The sequence below is a fragment of the Mus musculus genome, chromosome 2, assembly GCF_000001635.26.
Source record: "Mus musculus strain C57BL/6J chromosome 2, GRCm38.p6 C57BL/6J".
In the NCBI taxonomy this organism is placed as follows: domain Eukaryota; kingdom Metazoa; phylum Chordata; class Mammalia; order Rodentia; family Muridae; genus Mus; species Mus musculus.
Window position 1 is genome coordinate 50,347,411 of NC_000068.7, and position 20,695 is coordinate 50,368,105.

Sequence of the window (20,695 nt, forward strand, 5' to 3'; positions counted from 1 at the left end):
GGACATATAGCAAACCAACACTTAATCTTAATAGAAGTAATGTAATGGATGTATGGCTGACTCTGTGCCAAAGCTCAAGAAATATACAAGCTGCTAGTGCCTCCTCTTATGCAACAAATAGAACTGTAACCCCCAAATCCAAAGGGAAAAGTAAAACTAATGAGCTTTGGTTGGAATAAGACCAATGGCGGAACCAGTTTGACCACACAAGCATTTCCTGCAGTCTCTTGGGGGGAATGGATTTAAGGGCCACACTCTGGGATGGAGGGCAGAGAGCCAAAGGGCAAACCCAAGATCTTCTAAATGTCAGCTTTGATATGTTGCCCATCTGTTAGCCCTTTAATGAAGCTTGCTGAACTGACAGGCCGGCTGGCTATGGGCTGTCCAGTAGGGCTGCTGCAGTATCACGTTACAGCTAATGGCAGGAATCACTTGCATTTAGCATTGTGTTTTCAAAGGGTATTCTCATTTACTATTCTACAACTTTTAAAAGCAAGTTTTACTCACTTTGGCATACTAAGCATAAAAATGTTCGCCATTAAAAAAAAAAATCATTTCCAGAAGTGACTATTGAGCGCTCGGTAAGAAACGCATCGTGTTGAGTTTCCAGAGATACCGAGAACCGTAGGAGGGAATATGCTAGACTGCACATATCTGAAATCTGGTTATAATCACTGGCTCCATTTAGTGTCAGGTAACATACACAGGTCAGCTTCAGGGTATGGCCTACATCTTGCTGCTCAATCTAAACCACAGGCTGGCTTCCTGCTTCTGTTTGCCTGGACCAATAGATGGGCATTCTTACCTTTACTGATGCTTCAAAACATGCCATTTTTTATTGCTTCTAGAAACCTTGGAAATGTGTCCAATAACTTCTTACTTTAGCAGCAGCTTATCCTAAAATATAAAATGTCCAAGCAATTCAAGCTTATCATATTTAGTCTCTCTTTTTTATTATTTTGGGGCAAAAACCTATTAACTTACAAATAATTAATTTTCATTTTGGCATTTTTCAAATAAATTGGCTTTTATTGTTTCTCTCCCGTTTCTCCATCCCTCCTCCATTCCTTGTGTGTCACCCCCTGGTATCCTCCTTCCGACTCTTATGTCACATGGGACTTTTGCCCCCTCCCCACACCCTTCGTTCCTCTCCCATGTTCTATCTCATTTCCTAGTGTGTTTTTGCCTTTACAACCAGTTATTTACATACATGCAAATAGAGACGTAAATGGGATCTCGCAAGGTAGTGATCAGAAAAGGTCTGCGGATGAAAAGAAGATTCTTTCACCCTACTTGTCCTCAACAGCTGCCAGTCACAGTGACAGAGAAGATGGGGAAGGTGGTAGGATGGATAACACACTCTTGGAGTCCAAATGAGGCAAATAGATGCAGAAAGAAGTCCTGTTGATAGTGAGCTTGCATAGAGCAGTTTTGAAGGCAGTGAAGAAAATTGAGAGACATTGCAACTGGAAATGGAATGTGCCCAGTACCTTTAGTACTGATATAAGCCCACAAAAGACTGGTGAGGTCAAGGGATAATTAATTCCCTATGACCAATTTATCTTGTAATCTAAGTTCCACCATTTTATTTTGTTGCCATTTTATTTTATAAGACAGCAAAGAAACATTTTGTAGCTAAATGAGCATGCATATTTTGATCTGGAAGTGCTTTTTTGTTTCAGCATTCTTTTTTTAAAATTTTTTATTGAGATATAGCCTATATATTACACAATTCACCTTAAAGTGTATAATCTAGTGAGTTTTTTGTGTATATTCACAATGTTCAACTGCTACCCTCATATCTAGTTCTTTTCATCACATATAAAGGAAACTTTACAATCACTAATTATTAATTATTATTAATTATTTCTCCACCCTCCCCCATCTCCTGAACCCAGACATTCACCGGTCAGCCTTCTGTCTTTATGTATTTGCTTATACTGTAACATTTTTTTAAAAGTTTATATGCTTCCTATATGATGATAATTGCATATTACTTGGCAAGTAGCTTTCTAGTCTCTCCTTTCGTTTCTATCTAAGCACCTGATAGTCAACCACTATTTGGCTTCATTGTTGTTACAAAATGTATTTGTTAACATCATAAAACTCCTTAATACATTTATTGAATAAGTTCATTGAATATTATGTATAAAACATGCTAGTGCTGGTAAGCAATATGAAGATATCAAAAATATAGTTTCTCCCATGAAAGTAAGAGTTATGTAGGCTTTATTTTATATAGGCCTGTCTCAACGAGTCTTTATAACATGTCAAGCTTCATCTTCACTCTGTGAAAGACAGGACTTCAGAGCAATCGTTGTCATCTCAAGAGATGCTCAGAACATCCTTGTACTTTCTGAATGTAAAATACACCCTCATTGCTTAAGGGTTTTTGTATACTTTCCGCATGTACGCAAAGATCCCCCTGGATCTTGTTAAGCTCCAGATTCTCAGTTAACAGACTTTGGATGGAGAGGGATTTTTTTTTTTTCTGAGACTTTGTTAAGTTTATTTAACAAGTTTTCTTTCCTATAAGGGCTGGTATCCTTCAAAATTGCAATTCTGCACATATAATTCCAGTGAATGATAGTTTTATTTACACAATTCTGGGTCCCTAGACATATGCCCCATTTTTATGTATATTTCCTTATTTATTTCTTCACAAAACTCTATAGATTTTACTTACAATTTTGTAAATACACAAACTGAGCTCAACTAAGTATTAATAATAATTTACTTAGTGTAACAACTAGGATTCAAAAACGGGGTTAATACCTCGGTCTATATTATTTCTGACATATCACATTGTTCTCTATTATGGGGATACATAATTATCCAGCAGTTGAACAAATCATACTGGATAATTACTGTTTGAGCCTGAATAGCATTAGACCCTACTTTTACCTTGTTTAAAGACAGGAGCCTCTGCATTAGAAGACCAGAAGAAAACTATCAGAAAATGATCTGATCTAATTATAGTTATGTTTTGGTCAGTCTGGTCCTAGACCTTAGACTCTTTCAGCTGGGCATGCCAGCAGTGTGATGCAGCTGATTCAGGGCTGATAGGGTCATCGTCAATGTTTTCTTTTCGCTTGTTAGTGGCTCTGTGGCTGTCTTGTACTCATCATCATTTGCCTACTTCTTTATCTGACTCTTCTGGCACTCTGTCAGCTCACACCAAATGACCCTGATCTGGTGTTTGCATATTTATTCTGAAAAGGGAGTTGGAATATAGTTGGTTGAAAATGCAACACTTTTTTATTTTTGTGGTTTGGAAGCTTTCTCATGTCAATTTTACTTAGGAGAGAGTTAAAGGTACTTATGCCACAATAGACTGTAATGAACCTTGTGGTTTCCTGATCCTTATTGGTCTGTTACTTTCATGTTAAATGTAGAAGTTGATGGCATACATAAAGTTTTAGGAGATAAAAGCACTCTTTTTTTTCTGTTTCCCACACGGTTCTTGATATCCTATTGGATGTGTATGTATCTCTGGCCTCCTATGGCTTTGTTGATTAGTTTCTTCCAAACTTGTAGACTTCTTATAAGGTGTAGCACCTAATAACCATATACCATATAATACAAATACCATAAAAAGTCCATATGTTCTTAAGGAGTGTATCCTGAGGGAGTGTATCTGTGCAGAAGCAGTAGGTCATCATCAGAGCTTTCTAATAAATGATAGAATTCAACAATCAGAATGGTTCTTTTTTATTGAAAAAAATTTTCACTCAATATCTTCTGATTATGTTCCCCCTCCCCATTGCTCCTTCTAATACCCCATACCCATTCTGTCTGGATTTATCCCCTTTTTTGCCCCTCATTAAAAAAATATGCATCTAAGGGACAGCAATAGAATAATATTAATATATAATATATGTGTGTTTATACATGTACATATACATATAGATACACATAATATTATACATATAATATTATACATATAATATTATATATATATATATATATATATATATATGTATATATATATATATATATATATTCAAATGACCTGAAGGGTGAAAATATAAATATAAAGAAATATAAATGTAAATAATGTAAATTAAAAAACAGAAGAAAAAGAAGAAAAAAGCCGGGACATGACATTATGAGAAAAGAAACCTCTAATGATGCTGTTGAGATAATTTTCTGCTGGCTATCTCCTGCTGGGCATCTAGTGACATATACACACGGCTATTCTTTTGGAAGGATATTTTCTGAGTTTTCAAGTGACATTCAAGTGTTTTCTGAGTGACATTCAAAAATAGAATTTCTGAGAACATATTCTGAAAATGTTAGACTGTGTCTTCTGATTATATGATTGTTCTTGAACAAGTCAGTCATGTGGTTTCTGCTTTATATAACCTGAAAATAGATTGTAATAATGTTATTATGTAAACAATGGCAATACACTTGACATTCAATCAGAACTCAATATGTCATAGTTTATATCTATTTTATTGATTTTTGAGAATTTCATGCATGTGTACAATGTGTTCTCATCAAATCTATTTCCTACTCTTTCTCCTACAACTCCAATTGAATCTATTTACCAAGTCTTTTCCCAACTTCATTCATTTTTCTTTTAACCTTCTGAATCTAGTTAGTACTGAGAGTATGTGTGTGGGTGTAGGACCATCCACTGGTGCATGGGCAACCTATCAGAGGCCATATCCCAGAAGAAATCTGTCACTCCCCACCAGCCATCAACTGCCCTTAGCTCCTCAGAGAGGGACCCTGCCATGCTTTCCCACCATGATGATAATGGACTGAAACTCTGAAACTGTAAGCCAATCCCAATGTTTCTTTAAAAGCTGCCTTGGAAAGGACCCAGATATAGCTGTCTCTTGTGAGACTATGCCGGGGCCTAGCAAACACAGAAGTGGATGCTCACAGTCAGCTATTGAATGGACCACAGGGCCCCCAATGGAGGAACTAGAGAAAGCACCCAAGGAGCTAAAGGGAACTGCAACCCTATAGGTGGAACAACAATATGAACTAACCAGTACCCCGGAGCTCTTGTCTCTAGCTGCATATGTATCAAAAGATGGCCTAGTCGGCCATCACTGCAAAGAGAGGCCCATTGGACTTGCAAACTTTATATGCCCCAGTACAGGGGAACCCCAGGGCCAAAAAGGGGGAGTGGGTGGGTAGGGGATTGGGGGAGTGGGTATGGGGGACTTTTGGGATAGCATTGAAATAGCATTGAAAACGAGGAAAATACCTAATAAAAAATAAATTAAAAAAAAAGAAAAAAAAAGCTGCCTTGGTCATGGTGTCTCTTCACATCAATGAAGTGAGGTGTGGCTGTGATAGGCCTGATCATGTTTTGTTTGGAGGAATATGTATTTGGGAACTTTGGAATTAGAAAGGAGTGGAATTTTATATGTGGTTCTTAATGGATTTTCCTAGTAAGAACATGGAAGACATGCTGAGTGTAATTTGAACTCTTGGGGGTGCTGCTTAAGAGGTGGTGAGGAATCGACTGCTTTTTGCCATTGTTGAAAAAGGACACCTCTGCCTGAGGCTAAAGTGAAGCAATATAGATTAATTGCATTGACAAAAGAAGTCTCAAAAAAGCATAGTTTAGACTTTTTCCTGTGGTTCACTCTTATGAGGAGCATTTTAATCAAGCATAGCAAGCTTAGAAAGAAAAAAATAAAAAGTGTATGGTTCAGAGAGTAAAGGGGTACCAGGAAGTGCAATGGAGTTAACTCCTGTGTTCAAGGATATTAAATAGATTTAAGGGAGTGGTAACCTTGGGGCAAGATCCCACCCAGATACACTTATTGTTTACTCATTTACAGTTGAGTAAGGGATAGTTAATCATGTTAGGCATTATTATGACCTGGTTATTGGTTTCATTTGCACATAAGAATATGATCATGTGTCAAATTTACAAGGTATGGATTGTGATGGATATTTTCAGTTGCCAACTTGACTATATCTGGCATGAACTACAATCCTGAACTTATAAATATTTTCTGAAAAGGTAAAGAAAGGCTTAGATCAATGTGTGGTGGTACAAGCCTTTAATCCCAGCATTCAGGAGACAGAGGCATGCAGACCTCTGAGTTCAAGGTCAGTCTACAGAGCAGGTTCCAGGACATCCAAGCTTAGGCAGTGAAGGAGTTGGAAAACAGAAAGCTGGTGATGGTGTAATAGAACAAGGAGAACATGTTTCAACCCAAGAAAGCAGCAGAACTCAGCAACTTTGGACCTGTGGCTCCGGATTTAGAGTCAGGAATAGAAGGGGTTACTGGGACAGTTGATGCTGGTTAACTGGACCAAAGAAATTAGCAATGATTAAGAAGAAACCAGTATCACTAAGGTGAAATCTCCTGGGAAGTATTTTCTGAGAGCATAAAGAAGCTGTGTTCCAGAGGTAGACTTGTGCTGGCAGCTGAGTGCGGCAATGTGTAAGTGTCATCCAAGTTGTACTAGTTTTGAAGGCATGAAGGGGCCATGGAGAGCTGCTGAGACTCGGCACTGTTGGAGGCCATTGGTGCAGGTGCAGCCTCAGTTGTAGTTGATGGCCCAGGACTGGAGGGACCTTGCAAAGAGGTTGAGGATTGGAAGCCATCCATGAAGAAAGCCTATGAGAGGCTAATTTTTTAAAGCCCAGTTGCATAAGAGGCCCCGAGTGTATTAGAGATGCCAATACTATGGGATGACCACCAAGAGTAGCAGCAGCAGTGGAGTAGAGTTAACCAGAGCCCAGAGTGTTACAGAGGGCAGAGCTGGAGAACTGAACCAAACCCTTTGGAGGAGCCCAAGAAGATCATATGTGGACCTGAGATATTGGAACATTAAGCTGTGAAGTTGAAGTTGTCTTGGATACCCCAAGATGTTAGAGTGCCAGAGATGTGGAGCACCTGCCTAAGAAAGCTTGTTAACAGGGAGTAGAACCAACCTAAGAGAAAGAAGTGTGCTGCAGTCAGCAAAACTGAAAGGAGTTGGATATCTAACAAGAAGATGCAGTTTGGGGTTTGCTCAGATGGGTTTTGGTCTTGCTTTGGTCCAGTATTTCCTCACTGTGATATTTCGGGATGGTAATGTATATCCTGTGATAATGGAAGTATGTGATCTTTGTGCTCCTTCATTCTTCCACCTGCCCACAAGGACAACAGAAACAGAAACAAAGAACAGGCTTCCATCAGTCCATGAATACAATGGAAATCACTACTGGGGTCAGTTTCAGAGAGGCAGCTCAACTTTTTTTGGGGGGGGGGGAGCAAGGGCTATATAGTTTTTGGGAATGAGGTAATGATTCTTAGGGCGGGTAAATGCATTGACTACAGCTTAGGGTGGCAGATAATATCTCATTTAGATGGAGAGGCATTCCAGGAATTCCTAGTGCTTGCTGGCCAGGTTCTTATGGAGAGAAAGAAGTTGAACTTGTAATCTCACCAAGGCTCCATGACATTCTTCAAGTAGAGGGTGTGAGGGTTTCAGGCTCCACAGACAAGGTCAGCAGAAGAGAAGCCCCTCTGGTAAAGGGAGACCTCAATTTGTGCTAAGCTCAAGAGAGCTGGCAGGACAATAGTAGATTTTGACCTTAATTAGCAGGGCCCAAAAATCTGGTTATTTATTTTATTTTATTTTATTTTATAGGGAGTTGCAGTTAAGAAATTGCATGAATCTCAGAAGAGACTTTGAACTTTGAAGAATTGTTGAGACTGTGATAAGACTATGGGGACTTTTGAAGTTGGACTAAGTTTATGTTTTCATTATAACATGGCTAGGTAAGTTTCCCATAGACTCATGTATTTGAATAAGGCTGTGGGGGCCAGGGAGTGGAATATGGTGATTTGAATATGCTTGGCCCATGTAAAGTGTCACTATTAGTTGGTGTGGCCTTATTATGCTTAGTGGTTCTGTCTTGTCAGAAGAGGAATGTCATTGTATAGAAGGGCTTTGAGAACTCCTATGTTCAAGCTCTGCCCACTGTAGAAGAGTTTCCTCCTGCCTATCTTTGAATCAAGATGTAGACATCTCAGCTCCTTCTCCAGCACCTGGATGCTACTATGCTTCCTGTCATGATAATAATGAACTGAACCTCTGAAACTATGTCAGCCCCAATTAAATGTTGCCTTTCATAAAAACTGCCTTGGTCATGGTGTCTCTTCCCAGCAATGAAACCCTATCTATGATGGTAGATCATGAGCCCTAAGGTGGAAACTAGAACTATTATTTTTACAAATGGACATAGTATCAAGTTGCCCTCTAAACTCATAGGTTTCTGCAGCTTTTCAATGAAGTTCTTTTTGCAATGGATGAGAGTAACATTAAGAGTAGCAACTAGTCAAAGTGCAAACTTTAACAATTTCCATCACATTTATGTATTGTGTATATGGTTGTATGTGTGTGTATGTGCATGGGTGTGCACAATACAATGTGTGGAGATCAGAGGGGAGCTCCGTTCTCTCCTTCTATTATGCGATGTCAGGGATTGAACACAGGTCACTGAGCTTGGTCACCTCTTGGTGAGATTTTCCCTGTTGAGCCATTTCACCATTCCTTATTTCACTTTTATCTCGACTGCTCTAAGCAAAGATAAGATTTTGAAAGAGTGTCAGTTTTGTTTTGCCTATTTGCCAACATTGTGTTAAAAATAATCCATTTGAATGAAGTTAATAATTTAGAACTACAATGTGATTTTCTTTCGTCAATTTTGGTATTGACCAGTCCTAAGTCACTGTGGTCTGGTTTCATTTCTCCTTTGTGAACATTTACTTAGTTTGGGTCGCATGATCAACTCTACAATATACAAAGTTTTGAAGTTTTTCAGTACTTGATGATTTTGCTGGAGAGATGATTTCATTTTGTAGTCATCTTTTCTTTGGCACTCCCACCCACAGACAGATCCAGTTACAACAAACCAGGACTACATCAGAATGAATTGGGGTAGAATGAGGACACCCTGCATAAGAAACCATCAGGGAGGTGTGTCAGGGAATACTCTTGTGAACTTCCTTCTGTATAGATTTGGAATGTCCGAGGCTGCACTGTATTTGCTTGAAATCTTAATAATTGCTTCAAGAAACATATATTCTTTAAACATATATAGTTTTTCTTGGTCCCCAGAATACCTATTTAGCACTTAAGTTAAGCACTATTCTCTTTATGTGCATATTTAGACACTGAAGCATAGATCATTTCTTCTTACGGGTCAAGATCCTTTAAAAATTAATGAGATGTGTCAGAATAGTGCCTTTGGGGATACCAAAACCAATGGGGCTGTTCCAGATGGAAGGCAAGGTAGACAAGGGCACTACTGACCTCAACAGCAAAAGTTTTTGTGCTCTGGAGACCCCTTGTTGTTGTTTCCTCTAAGGACAAACTTAGCACATTGTTAGTTGCATGTTGAGATAGCTAAAGGCACAAAGTTAAGTCATTTTTTTCTTTTGTTAAACTCTTTTAGACATCTTCTCCATCATCCTAATCCTCTTAATAGTATGAGTTATGCTTTTAGAAATATTATTTATAATGTTTAGATACAGAGAATGAGTAATTTTCATCACCAGTGGTGGGTTACTTGTCTCACTGTAATGAACCCCCTGACAGAGACAACTGAATGAAAGAAGAGGTTATTCTGACTCATAGTTTGAGGCTAGTTCATCCGGGCAAGGAAGTCATAGTCAGGAATCGAGGAATGCTTGTGCATAGTCCACTTTCTCACATTCTCCTGGTCATTCAACCTATGACTCCAGCCCCTGGCACGACAATGCCAATAGTAAGGTGGTTCGCCCCACCTCAAGTAACCCAGTCTAGATGATCCATCACATACATAGACAGAGGCTTGTTTCATCTGATGTTCTAGATCTCATCAAGTTGACCATTGAGATTAGCTGTCAGTTGCTTCCTGAGATGGTTCCTGTATGTTTATTTAAGTCAAGTCTTATAACTCTATGGCTTACTCAGGTCATGGGAGGTGTATTAGTGTGAATAGTGGATATGATGGAGACGTGGAGAGGTCCATTCACAGACCAGAATAAAATGATCTCATCTATCTTTAGTTGGTGTGGCTAAACTAAAGCACAGCAGACTCAGAGTTTGTAAGTTCGAGGTTTACTCTCGGTTCTTCCACATATTGGTTTGGTAATCGTGGGGGTAAGTATTCTATCAAAGGTGATTTCCAGTTTTAAGTGTAACCTTCATCTTCACTGTCCGTCCATCAGACAGTGTTTTAAGTCAGAAGGAAGAAACACAGGAGCCAAGTGGAACCAGAATTTTATTTGTAGTTAGAATGCTTTCTGCCTTTTTACCAAAGGAGGACCTTGGGAAGCATTCCCTTAGATTCAGTTTCTCTCCATCCTCCAAACATCATCATCGATAACAGAAACAAGCTGAAAGTGAAGTGTAGAGAGGCCTGGTGTAAACATTATAAGTATGTCCATAAGTTATCATAAAATCTGATCAGAGAAACAAAAACACAGAAGGAAATTGTGTTGTGCTTAGAGAATGACCTAAATTTTACTCTTATACAGAAGAGGAACATCAGCTGCCCAGGACATGTTGGGCTCATACAGCTTTCACAAATCAGACATGAGGAAGACAGTATTTTCCATATTAAATTGCAGTATTTTCACCTATTCTTTAGAATGAACACACACTCACACACACACACACACACACACACACACACCCCACACACCATACATACACACACACATACACACACCAAGATTATTTTTGCTTTTTTTGTGAAGGGATCTCACAATATTGCCTAGGCTAACATTGAACTTATAATCTTTGTGCCTTAGCCCCCTCTTTCAAACACATTACAAAAATATTCTGCCATATCATTGGTCATGTGTATGTGGGTGTATGTGTGTGTGTGAAGGCCATAAGTGGACCTCAGGTTTTATTGGTCAGTAGTCATCTGCCTTATTTCTTAAGTCAGGGTTTCTTAATATGTCACAACAGGATAAACCAAAGAGGCTCAAAAGTAAAACATTTGTTCACTTATAGAACAAATGTCTAAAAATTATAGTATATGGACAAATCCATGTCAATACCTTAAATATTATGGAAATACCACTGTGTTCATTTAAATGCTGTGCAGAGTTGCTTTGAGACTTCAGGATAAAGGCAGTATAACCCAGAAAACTATTTACACTTTGGTACTCCTCAAAAACAGAAAACCCTACCAATTCTTTCTGAGGAAAGCAAATAATTAATGTTAGCAAAATGTATTTTAAATTGAAAGCACACATGGTAAGGGCAATCATGAGAGATATTCCCAATCATGAATTTCTATGAGAGCAGACTAGGAGTGTGACATGAGGCAGGATGTCAATCAAAATGCAAGGGGTGGAGGGTAAGTGTCCCAAAGGAAGGCCTTAGATATCATTATAGCTTAGCTACTTTATGACTTAAATATAAAGCAACTGGGTAGTATTTAACTAATGAAAATGAAATTAAATAATAGCTAACATTTATTCTTCCCAATAGTCAGAAAGGATAGCTATTTCTCTATCCACTAAAGTTTGTTGTGAGGATGACTTCAAACTGATTCTCTGGCATCCACCTCCGGAAAACTGGGATTATCTCTCTCTATATTCCTATGTCCCGTTTATCTTGAATAGTGGAACCAGGGACTTTGTACCAACATGCATTATCAACTGAACTGCATCCCAAGCCTATCACAGACCACTAAAAACAGTTTTATTTGAAAATTTTACATATAATATATTTTAATCATATACCTTCCCGTCTCCTAATTCCTCAAAGATCCTCCCTACGTCTCTACCCACTCAACTTTAAGTTTTCTCTCGTCTGTGTCTGTGTCTGTGTCTGTGTCTGTGTCTGTGTCTGTGTCTGTGTCTGTGTCTGTGTCTGTGTGTCTGTGTCTGTGTCTGTGTCTGTGTCTGTGTCTGTGTCTGTGTCTGTGTCTGTGTCTGTGTCTGTGTCTGTGTCTGTGTCTGTGTCTCTCTCTCTCTGTTTACCTTCCTCCCTCCCTCTCTTCATTCATTAATCCATCCATCTACCTATCATCTATCTATCTCTTGCTATCTCTCAAAAATCCCTAGGAAACAACAACAAAAAAATCAAAACAGACAATCAGACAAACAAAACAAAACAAAACAAAACAAAACAAAATACACATAAAAAGCCATAGGGTTTGTGTGTTGGCTGATTTCTTCTGCGCATGGGGCCTGTTCTGGAGTGTTGTTGATGTTCTCATTAAATAAAATTGGTCCTCCCTCTTGAATCAGGTACCAATTGCAAACAGTTCCTTGGTTAGGGATAGGTTTTAACCACTCCCTCTCCAGATATTTGAAGATAAGATGAATTAGACCAAATGTGAGAATGTTCAAGATACATGAAAAAAAAACTGTACTCTTAAATTTCTGCTTAGAGGAAAGGCTCCTCCTCATAGAGAATACCAATTGTGGGGGGTTTTGTGAAAGAAAGAAAGAGAAGAAGAAAGAAAGAAAGAGAGAAAGAACAAAAGAAAATAACAAAAAAAAAACCCATAGCATTTACTTTGGCATTTTTGAATTTGTTTTATCAATTGCTATTATTCCGATATCCAAGATACATACTAGAAATGTACTCTACCAGGGTGGGGAGAGGATGTGGAGACTAGGGATTTCCAATGGAGGGAAGTCAACTCACCCACAAAACCTCCAAATTAAAATTTGTCCTGCCTACAAGATGTGTGGGGATAAAGATGGAGCAGAGACTGGAGGAGTGGTCAACCAATGCCTGTACCAACTTGAGACCCACCCAGTAGGAGAGAGCCCACCCCTGACACTATTAATGATACTCTGACATGCTTGTAGAAAGGAACCTAGCATAAGTGTCTCCTGAGAGGCTTTATCAGATAAGGCAGTGGATGGAAACAGATGCAGAGACCCACCCACTGCCAAACATCAGGCAGAGCCTGGAAGTCTTGTGGAAGAGCGGGAGATAAAAATGAGTAAGCTGGAGGGGTCAAGAACACCACAAGAAGAACTATAGGCTCAACTAACCTGGGCCCATGGGGGTTCTCAGAGACTGAGCCACCAACCAAAGAGCATTCAGGGAAGCCTACACATTTGGAGGAGATATGCAACTTGGTCTTCATGTGGGTCCCCTAACCATTGGAGCAGGGGCTATCTCTGACTCTCTAGCCAGCAGGGGTTATCTCTGACTCTGAAGCCTGCCAGTGGAACCTCTTCCCCTAACTAGATTGCTTGGTTGGGCTTCAGTGGGAGAGGATATGCTTAGTCCTGCTGGGCCTGTATGTCCCAGGGCAAAGTGACACCCAAGTGGGGTTTCCCCTTCTCTGAGGGTTTAATAGGGGGAGGAATTTATAAGGGTTAGGCTGGGAAGAGAGGTGGAAGGGGAGCTGAGATCAGGATGTAAAATGAATACATAAATTAATGACAAAAGAAGAAAGGAAGAAAGAAAGAACAAAAGAGAGAGAGAGAAAGAGAAAGGAAGGAAGGAAGGAAGGAAGGAAGGAAAGAAAGAAAGAAAGAAAGAAAGAAAGAAAGAAAGAAAGAAAGAAAGAAAGAAAGAAAGAAAGATGATTCTCAACTAAACTGTTTTAGCAGTGTGATTAGGAAAGGAGCCAAGTGAAGCCTGGGTAATGAAGATCTGTATTATGCAGCTTCAAGGCATTTGAAAACAGATTTTTTAACTTAATTTAGATGACCTTGTACCTAATAACATTGTAGCTTGGAGTGATGAGAATTAAGCAGAAAGATGATGCATATTGAGTTTTAATTTATTTCAGTATTATATTGCAATAAGTAGAGACTTTGGGGGAAATTGTTGATCTCTAGTATTAATGAAAGGAACAAAATCATCTAAAAATTTAAATCAGCCTTGAAAAATTGGAGAAATCAATTCACATCTGCTATTAGGTCCTACCAAGAGCAGTATTTACCATATGTCACTTTCCAGAGCTCTGACTGTAGAGTTGTAGCCTTAGCTTTATTATGTATTGTTTGATTGTAATTAGGTATGTTGTTTAACAGATAAATGGAGAAAGGCCATGAGATAAGTAGGTGTGGTGAGAAAGGCAAATTCAGGATGCTGAGACCTGAGGAAGCAGAAAGTATTGGTAGGCAGGAAACATGAGGTGGGGGCTGGGAGTGGGTGGGAGGATTTGAACCACACAGATGTCGGACATCAGAACTAATGGAGCATGCGGGGAAGAGCAGAAGAAGAGCCTATAATCTTGCCTAGACAGCACAGCAGAGCTTGTTCTGGTGGAATGGATGTGGGTGAGCCTGTCCAGAAGGAATGAACACAGGAGAGCAGGCTCTGTCCCTCATCTGTCCTGAGGTGGCATGGGTGCTGGAGAAATGTGTCCTTCGTCACCCTTACTACCTGAGGCAGGTGGGAGAGTTGGCCCCTCCTCTCATTGGCTACAACATTCTGGAGATCAGGCCTGGCACCTGGCTGGGACAGCACAGTAGAGCAGACCCTGGTGGTAGGAGTGCTGGTGAGCTGGCTCAGGAGACATGAGAGTCCGGGAGCTGTCCCTGTCCCTGGCTGGCTGTGGCAGTTGGGTGAGCTAGCCTTGGAGGTGTGCCTATGAGAGAGCTGGCAGGCTGGGCATCTCAGGTACGACCTAGGCCCAGATCCAGGGTTTTGAATGGTCCCAGCCCCACATTTACCCCATCTATGAACTGCTAGAGTGCATAAAGGAACCTGTCCTGCAGATCCAAAGTTGCAGGATCTCTATGATATGGGGCAACAACAGGATATCCAAGAGGAGTCCCTGTGAGGATCCAGTATAGTGTAGCAGAAACTGAAGGCCTCAAGCCAGACCAACGACTCATTGAAATGAACACTTATAAGTAAAGATGTGTGGACAAAAGAGTATATGGGTGATACATCATGACACAGTGCAGCTTCCGTGGTGAGATTTTTGTTATTTTTTTTCTTTTCATGTGTTAATTTTTATTTTATTTTGGGGGGGAGGTTACAATGGTGGAGGGGAGATATTGAGGGATGGGGAGATGAGTTGCATTGGGGTGCATGATGTGAAATTCACAAAGAATCAATGAAAATCTCTTTAGGAAGTGCTATGGCTCTAGAGCACTGGACTTCTGCTAGGCTTCACCCTCCAGGTTCCTCTTCTTGCATCCTATTGATTTGCCATTTCTCATTGTTTTTCTTCTAAAATAACTCCACCTCTTCCTTACACTAACAGGAGTAAACCAAGCTAGAAGAAATGAAACAAATATTAATTTCTCTACCTGTGTGTGTACATAGAAGTGTATATATGAATGGAATTTTACTCAGATGTAAAGAAAAATGAAAGTCTGAAATTTGCAGTAAAATGAGTGGGTCTGCAAAGTATAATATTAAGCAATAGTATAAACAGCTATGAATAAGGCCTAAAACTCAGGAAGTTGTTTTAGAAAAGAGAAGGAAAGAGAGGGAAATATTTGGTCATGTAGAAGGATGGGATGGGGAAAAGGACACAGAGTAAACAAAAGATATAAGAGTTGAAGAGGGTATTAGAGAGAACCAGGAGGAGCAGGGTTGTAGGTTGGGTAAATAGGAATTACTAAAATGTTCATTGCTTGAAAATGTCATAATGATATTTAATACTTTATGTGCTAGTTAATAATATGTATATATATATATGTATATTTACAGTCAGAGACCATTATCATCATAGTGGAGACATGGATGCATGCAAAACAGTGTCCAGACAGACAGGTGTGAGAGAAGCGAGAGAAGCGAGAGAGAGAAAGAGAGAGAGAGAGAGAGAGAGAGAGAGAGAGAGAGAGAGAGAGAGAGGGGGGAAGAGAGGGGAAGGGAGAAGGGGAGGAAGGGAGGGGGCAGAGGAGGAAGAGAGGGAGGGGGAGGGGGAGGGGATGGGAGAGAGGGAGAAGGGGAGGGGAAGGGAGAGAGAATCTGGGCCTGGTGTGGGCTTTTGAAACCTCAAAGTTCACCCCTAGTGACATACTTCCTTCAACAAGGCCACACCTCTTCATCCTTCTAATCTTTTTAAACTGTTCTACTCTCTGGTGACTAAGCATTCTGGTGACTAAACATTCACAGTATGAGTCTATGGCTCATTCTTATCACTTTCCCCACAGTGGCATCTCTCTGAAAACAAAAGAGAAAGAAAAGACTTAGATTTAACAGATTATTAGAGTCATTTTCTCTAATGCTTAGAGAGTTTTCTTTAGGGGACAATGATGCATTTTTCTACCAAAAAGGACAAGATGGGCATATGACCATTATGTTTCATTTTAATTTTCACTTGATGTTGGAGATCTTTCTGGGTCCTTACACTAGAAAGAATATAACAATTATCAGCCAACTACAACCACAGTGAATCATATAAAAGCATGTGCAAATTTTAAGCGTTTGGGTTTGGATACAGGGATTCTAAGGGGTTCTGAGCTAAAACCAAGCTGAAAGATTTGACCTGTAATCTGAATGAGTTGTGGGGATGCATCTTTGGCTGATCTCATCTCACTCTTCCATATTATGATACTCTTTTCAGTATTCATCTACTAGTCCCTTCCATCTCCAATTCTCCTATATACCACTGCTAGGTAATTGCTTAAAACTCTATATGGTTATCTATCATTTAGTTTTTTCTTAAACCCATTCATCATTCTCATGTATCAAGAGACTAGTGCTCAAACATTATGGTTGGATTTAAATGAGTGCCTTTGCTCTCTTTAAGGTATTGGTGTTCCAGACTACTTTTAACCCATGAAGATAATGTAGTCCTTCATCCACTTGATTATATTACATATTGTTTGTGGCTCGATCAAAGTAATTACCTTTACCTGGACTGCCAACCAACACTTGGCTCCTGATACTTTTCTGTGTCCTAAGGTAAGTTTGGAGGAGACAGTTGCATGGATACTACTCTGGGTGAAAAACCAGAAAACAGGTTGGTCTGCCAGAGAGTGAAACATCTGTGGGACAATGCCAGTGTGGCTACCTTCCCCATGTGGTATGGGGTATAGCGTCTTCTTGCTGTAGTGACAGTTGTATGCTTACTCTAACAGGTTATAAGAATTGCAGCCAATGCCAAACCAACAGAGGATAGAGTGTGATTAGATGGAATTTCAGGTGTCCATCCTCTGCTATGTATTAGTCGGTGTGTGCCTCTTTGATGAATGAGGTCTGCTACCTGCATGCAGGAGTATACTCCAAAAGAATGATTGTCATTCACACTATAACATCTGGAATTAGCATGTATAGGATGGGATCATATGTAGGCTGTGGCAATTGTGTGATTTTGCTGTGAGTGATAATATATGCAACCAAGGCCCAAAAAGAAACTGACCCATAAAAGAATTACAGGGGGATAGGAAGACGGCTCAGCTGTTAAGAGCACTAGCTTCTCTTTCAGAGGACCCAGGTTCAGTACCCATGTGGTGTCTCATAACATTTGTTACTCTGCTTCCAAGGGAATCAATATAATACTATTCTGATTTTCATAGACACTGCACAATACACTTATATGCATGCAGGCAAACACACACAGGCACAGACACACAGACACCCCCCCCCCAATGAATTAAATAAAAATAAAACAAGACTTATAAGTAAGGAAGGTATGTGGAAACTATCCTTATTATTGGCTTCTGATTTGGCAGGAAATGTGGGGAAAAAGGAGAGATGAGATTGGAGTGTTTGTGTTTCTCAGTATTGGTGGGGTGCAAGAGGAGAGTGCAAATTATATATATGTGCATCAAAGAGACTTTTCTGAGATCAAACATTTTAGAACCCATGGACAGAGTAGAAGCATGGGTGGATAGAGAGCAAGGAACTCCTAGAAGATATTTTTCAAGCCTGACCTAAAACACAGTAGAAGGGAAAAGTCCATGATTAACATACAGCTAGATGCCTTAGCAATGGCCCCGTATAGCAAGCTATGATAACCACAGAGACTGTGATAGTCATTGCTTGAATTTGGGAAGACTTTTAGTTGAGCAATGAGAGAACGCACCACACACTGGTCTGTGTGGTTGTGGGACATAGAGCCAGATGGAATCAATCTGAATCCTTGGGATGTAGAGCCACTGAGCAACATAATTGCTCACCTCATTTGACCCGAAGACTGTATAACCTGAGGGAATACGAGTCATCAGGCACACTTGGACGTCGATAGCTGAGATCCTCATGGTTGTTGGGAACTGAAGGGCAGGACAGAACAGGACAGGACAGGAGAGAGATGGAGGGAGAGAGGGAAAGAGGGAGAGGGAGAGGGAGGGAGGGAGGGTGTGGGAGGGAGAGGGGAAGTGGGAGGGAGAGGAAGAAAGAGAGAACTGAATATATGAAATGCTGTGTTTGACACTCAGTTCATTGGGCCCAATGAAGCTATACTCACAGGATCATTCAGAAAGTCTATGTAGCAGGAACGTCATGGCCAATATGGAGCTTCTTCTCTGCTGAGTGAACCTTACAAAGCTGGAGAAATTGTGTATCTGAATGATTTAGATCAACTTATAAATAGTGTTTCTAAGATGTTAATCACCCAGAACACTGTAAAAGAAGGGCAAAGTAGACACATGTGTCTGTGTGGGTCACTCAAATGAACATATGATAAGATCTCTGTAGAGCCAGAGTATCTAAGGAGGAAAAAAAATGGTTAGGAATCCAGTTTGGTGCATGTGAGCCTCTGGAAGTCTTCAGAGACCAAAGAACAGTTCATCATAGGGATAAAAGAAGGATTCAATCACTAAACAATATAGGTAAAACAGTATGAATTTTGTCTCAGATGTAGGCAACCATCTAGCCAAAATGTACAGCATAAACCTTTCCCTTTGGGGTGGAAATTGTAATTACAGACCCAGCCAAAAGTCCCATCACATGCACATGCAGCCACTGTGACAAGTCAGGCCAGCCAGTCAGGTTGTCACTAAAGCTAGATATGGCAGGAGAGATTGCAACCAGCTTTTCCTTAGCCTTAGACCTGACAAAGCAGTGCAAGGACACGCTCCTCAGACACAACCCAGGATGGGGAAGAGGGCTGGCTTGTGAAGGATGACTGGGTTACAGAAGTAAGATAGTGGTTCCCATCCATGCCACTGTACCTAGAACTGCTCTTCCAAGTAAGCACTTGATACAGATTATGGAATCCTTTTTGTGCTACCAGGAAGCTTTTATAGTATTCCTGTCACAGCTGCTGAAACTAAAAGCTGTAGGGCATTGGGCTATGCACAGACAGGCTGGTCTCCAGTCAAGCTGAGGTCTGAACCCTGGCATGGTGATAACTCACCTACTTGACACAGTAGGCATTCCCTCATGCTCCTGGAACTCTGGCTCCTGCCTAAGTTACCGCCCCCCCACAGCCCTCACAAAAGAAGCATGGCTAGAAGTCACATAGACAATGTCCCAAGCTTCTGATCTTCAGGCTAAATTCCTCCCCAGTTACCTAGTAACAGTAAAGGCCATAAGAGCGGCTGCTTAGCCCTCACTCACCCTCTCACTCCTCTCTGTCTTCTCTCCTCTCTTACTTTTCTCATTCCTTTGTTCTCTTACCTCTCACTTCTCTCCTCTCACCTCTCTCTCTGTCTTCTCTCCTCTCTCCCTCTTACTCTCTCTCTCTCTCTTTCACCTTCTCTCTTTCCCCCTGCCTCTCTATAATAAAGCTCTAAAACCATAGTCTCTGCTCATCAAGATCCGCTGCACTCACTCTCGCACGCATGGGAACCTCTCTTCCCTCTCTCCAATAACCCTGGGGTTTTAGGGAGTAGCCCCAGGGTTCCCAGGTTAGGCTGCCCCTTGTCCACCCCCCAAAGAGTGGGTCAGAGGCTTGGATGCCCACCCGGGGCTGAGTGGAAAGCATGTGGCAGCTCTCCCACATCTGCCTGACCAGAGCATAGGTGGAACTCTGGTGGGGTGTGGGCCTTTCCTTCCCCTCTTACCCTAGACCCCCCTTTTAGTTCCCACAAAAAGCCAGTTGACACTGGAATGGATGACAGTGGATCCTTAAAATAGTTTCCAAATATGCTGACTCTTGAGAGCTTACAGATTTGGGGGAAAAAAGTATTTAAGATCAGTAAAATTAGCAATTAGAGAGGAAAATTTGATCTTTTGCATATATATTGTGGGTTCTGGTTTGGGGTTTTTATGGGATATTTATGTGTGCAAATGTTCTTTGGCTCTTTTTTTTTTTTTTTGGTTTGTTTGATTATTTTGTTTCTTTTCAGTTTGTTTATTTTTTGTTTATCTTATCGTATTTTATTATGATTTGTTAGATGCCTGTTCATTTTTTAATGAGAAACAGAGAGTATGGATCTAGATAGGAGGGGGAGGGGGAGGAACTTAAAAGGGGAAGGGGAAGGGAAAACTATATTGTATGGAAACAAATCTATTTTCAATATAGGAAAAACCCAGCAATTAGTTTAAATGAAGGTCCGTGCCTGTGTTGAAGAAGGTATTTCCAGAGGGCAACATTCCAATGTCAGGAGTGAACTACCACCCTGGGAGTCACTCTGTAAGTCTTCCTACCCTCTGTAGTCTGTTGATGTTGCTATTGGTTCCATGACAAAACTGGACTGCCCGATAACTCTTCCATTCTATATGTCTTCAGTAGTCTGTATTGTCATCTAAATATGTTTTTATATATTAAAATGTATACTTGAGCTCCTTGCAATATTATTACAAAATTAAAACAGATTTAAATGGTGTTTTTTTTCTTTCATTATTGCCTGCAAATACTTTATTTTATCAAATGGAGAAGATGGTATTAGGATATCTTGCCTGA

At 40.3% G+C, this 20,695-nt stretch overlaps 2 long non-coding RNA genes across 3 annotated transcripts in view; both read left to right on the forward strand.

The window, feature by feature from the left end:
- Positions 1 to 20,695, forward strand: part of Gm13483 (predicted gene 13483) — a 137,158-nt gene that overhangs the window by 50,601 nt on the left and 65,862 nt on the right. The window contains exons 2-3 of one of the 2 annotated variants that reach the window (NR_040361.1): positions 7,615 to 7,745; positions 16,655 to 17,590. The exons of the other annotated variant lie outside the window; for it this stretch is intronic. This is a non-coding gene — a long non-coding RNA (predicted gene 13483). Of the gene's footprint in view, positions 1 to 7,614; positions 7,746 to 16,654; positions 17,591 to 20,695 lie in introns of those variants that run through there. 2 annotated transcript variants of the gene reach the window in all.
- Positions 7,615 to 20,695, forward strand: part of Gm48908 (predicted gene 48908) — a 55,032-nt gene continuing 41,951 nt past the window's right edge. The window contains exons 1-3 of the long non-coding RNA NR_154590.1: positions 7,615 to 7,745; positions 16,655 to 16,809; positions 20,315 to 20,425. This is a non-coding gene — a long non-coding RNA (predicted gene 48908). The remainder of the gene's footprint in view (positions 7,746 to 16,654; positions 16,810 to 20,314; positions 20,426 to 20,695) is intronic.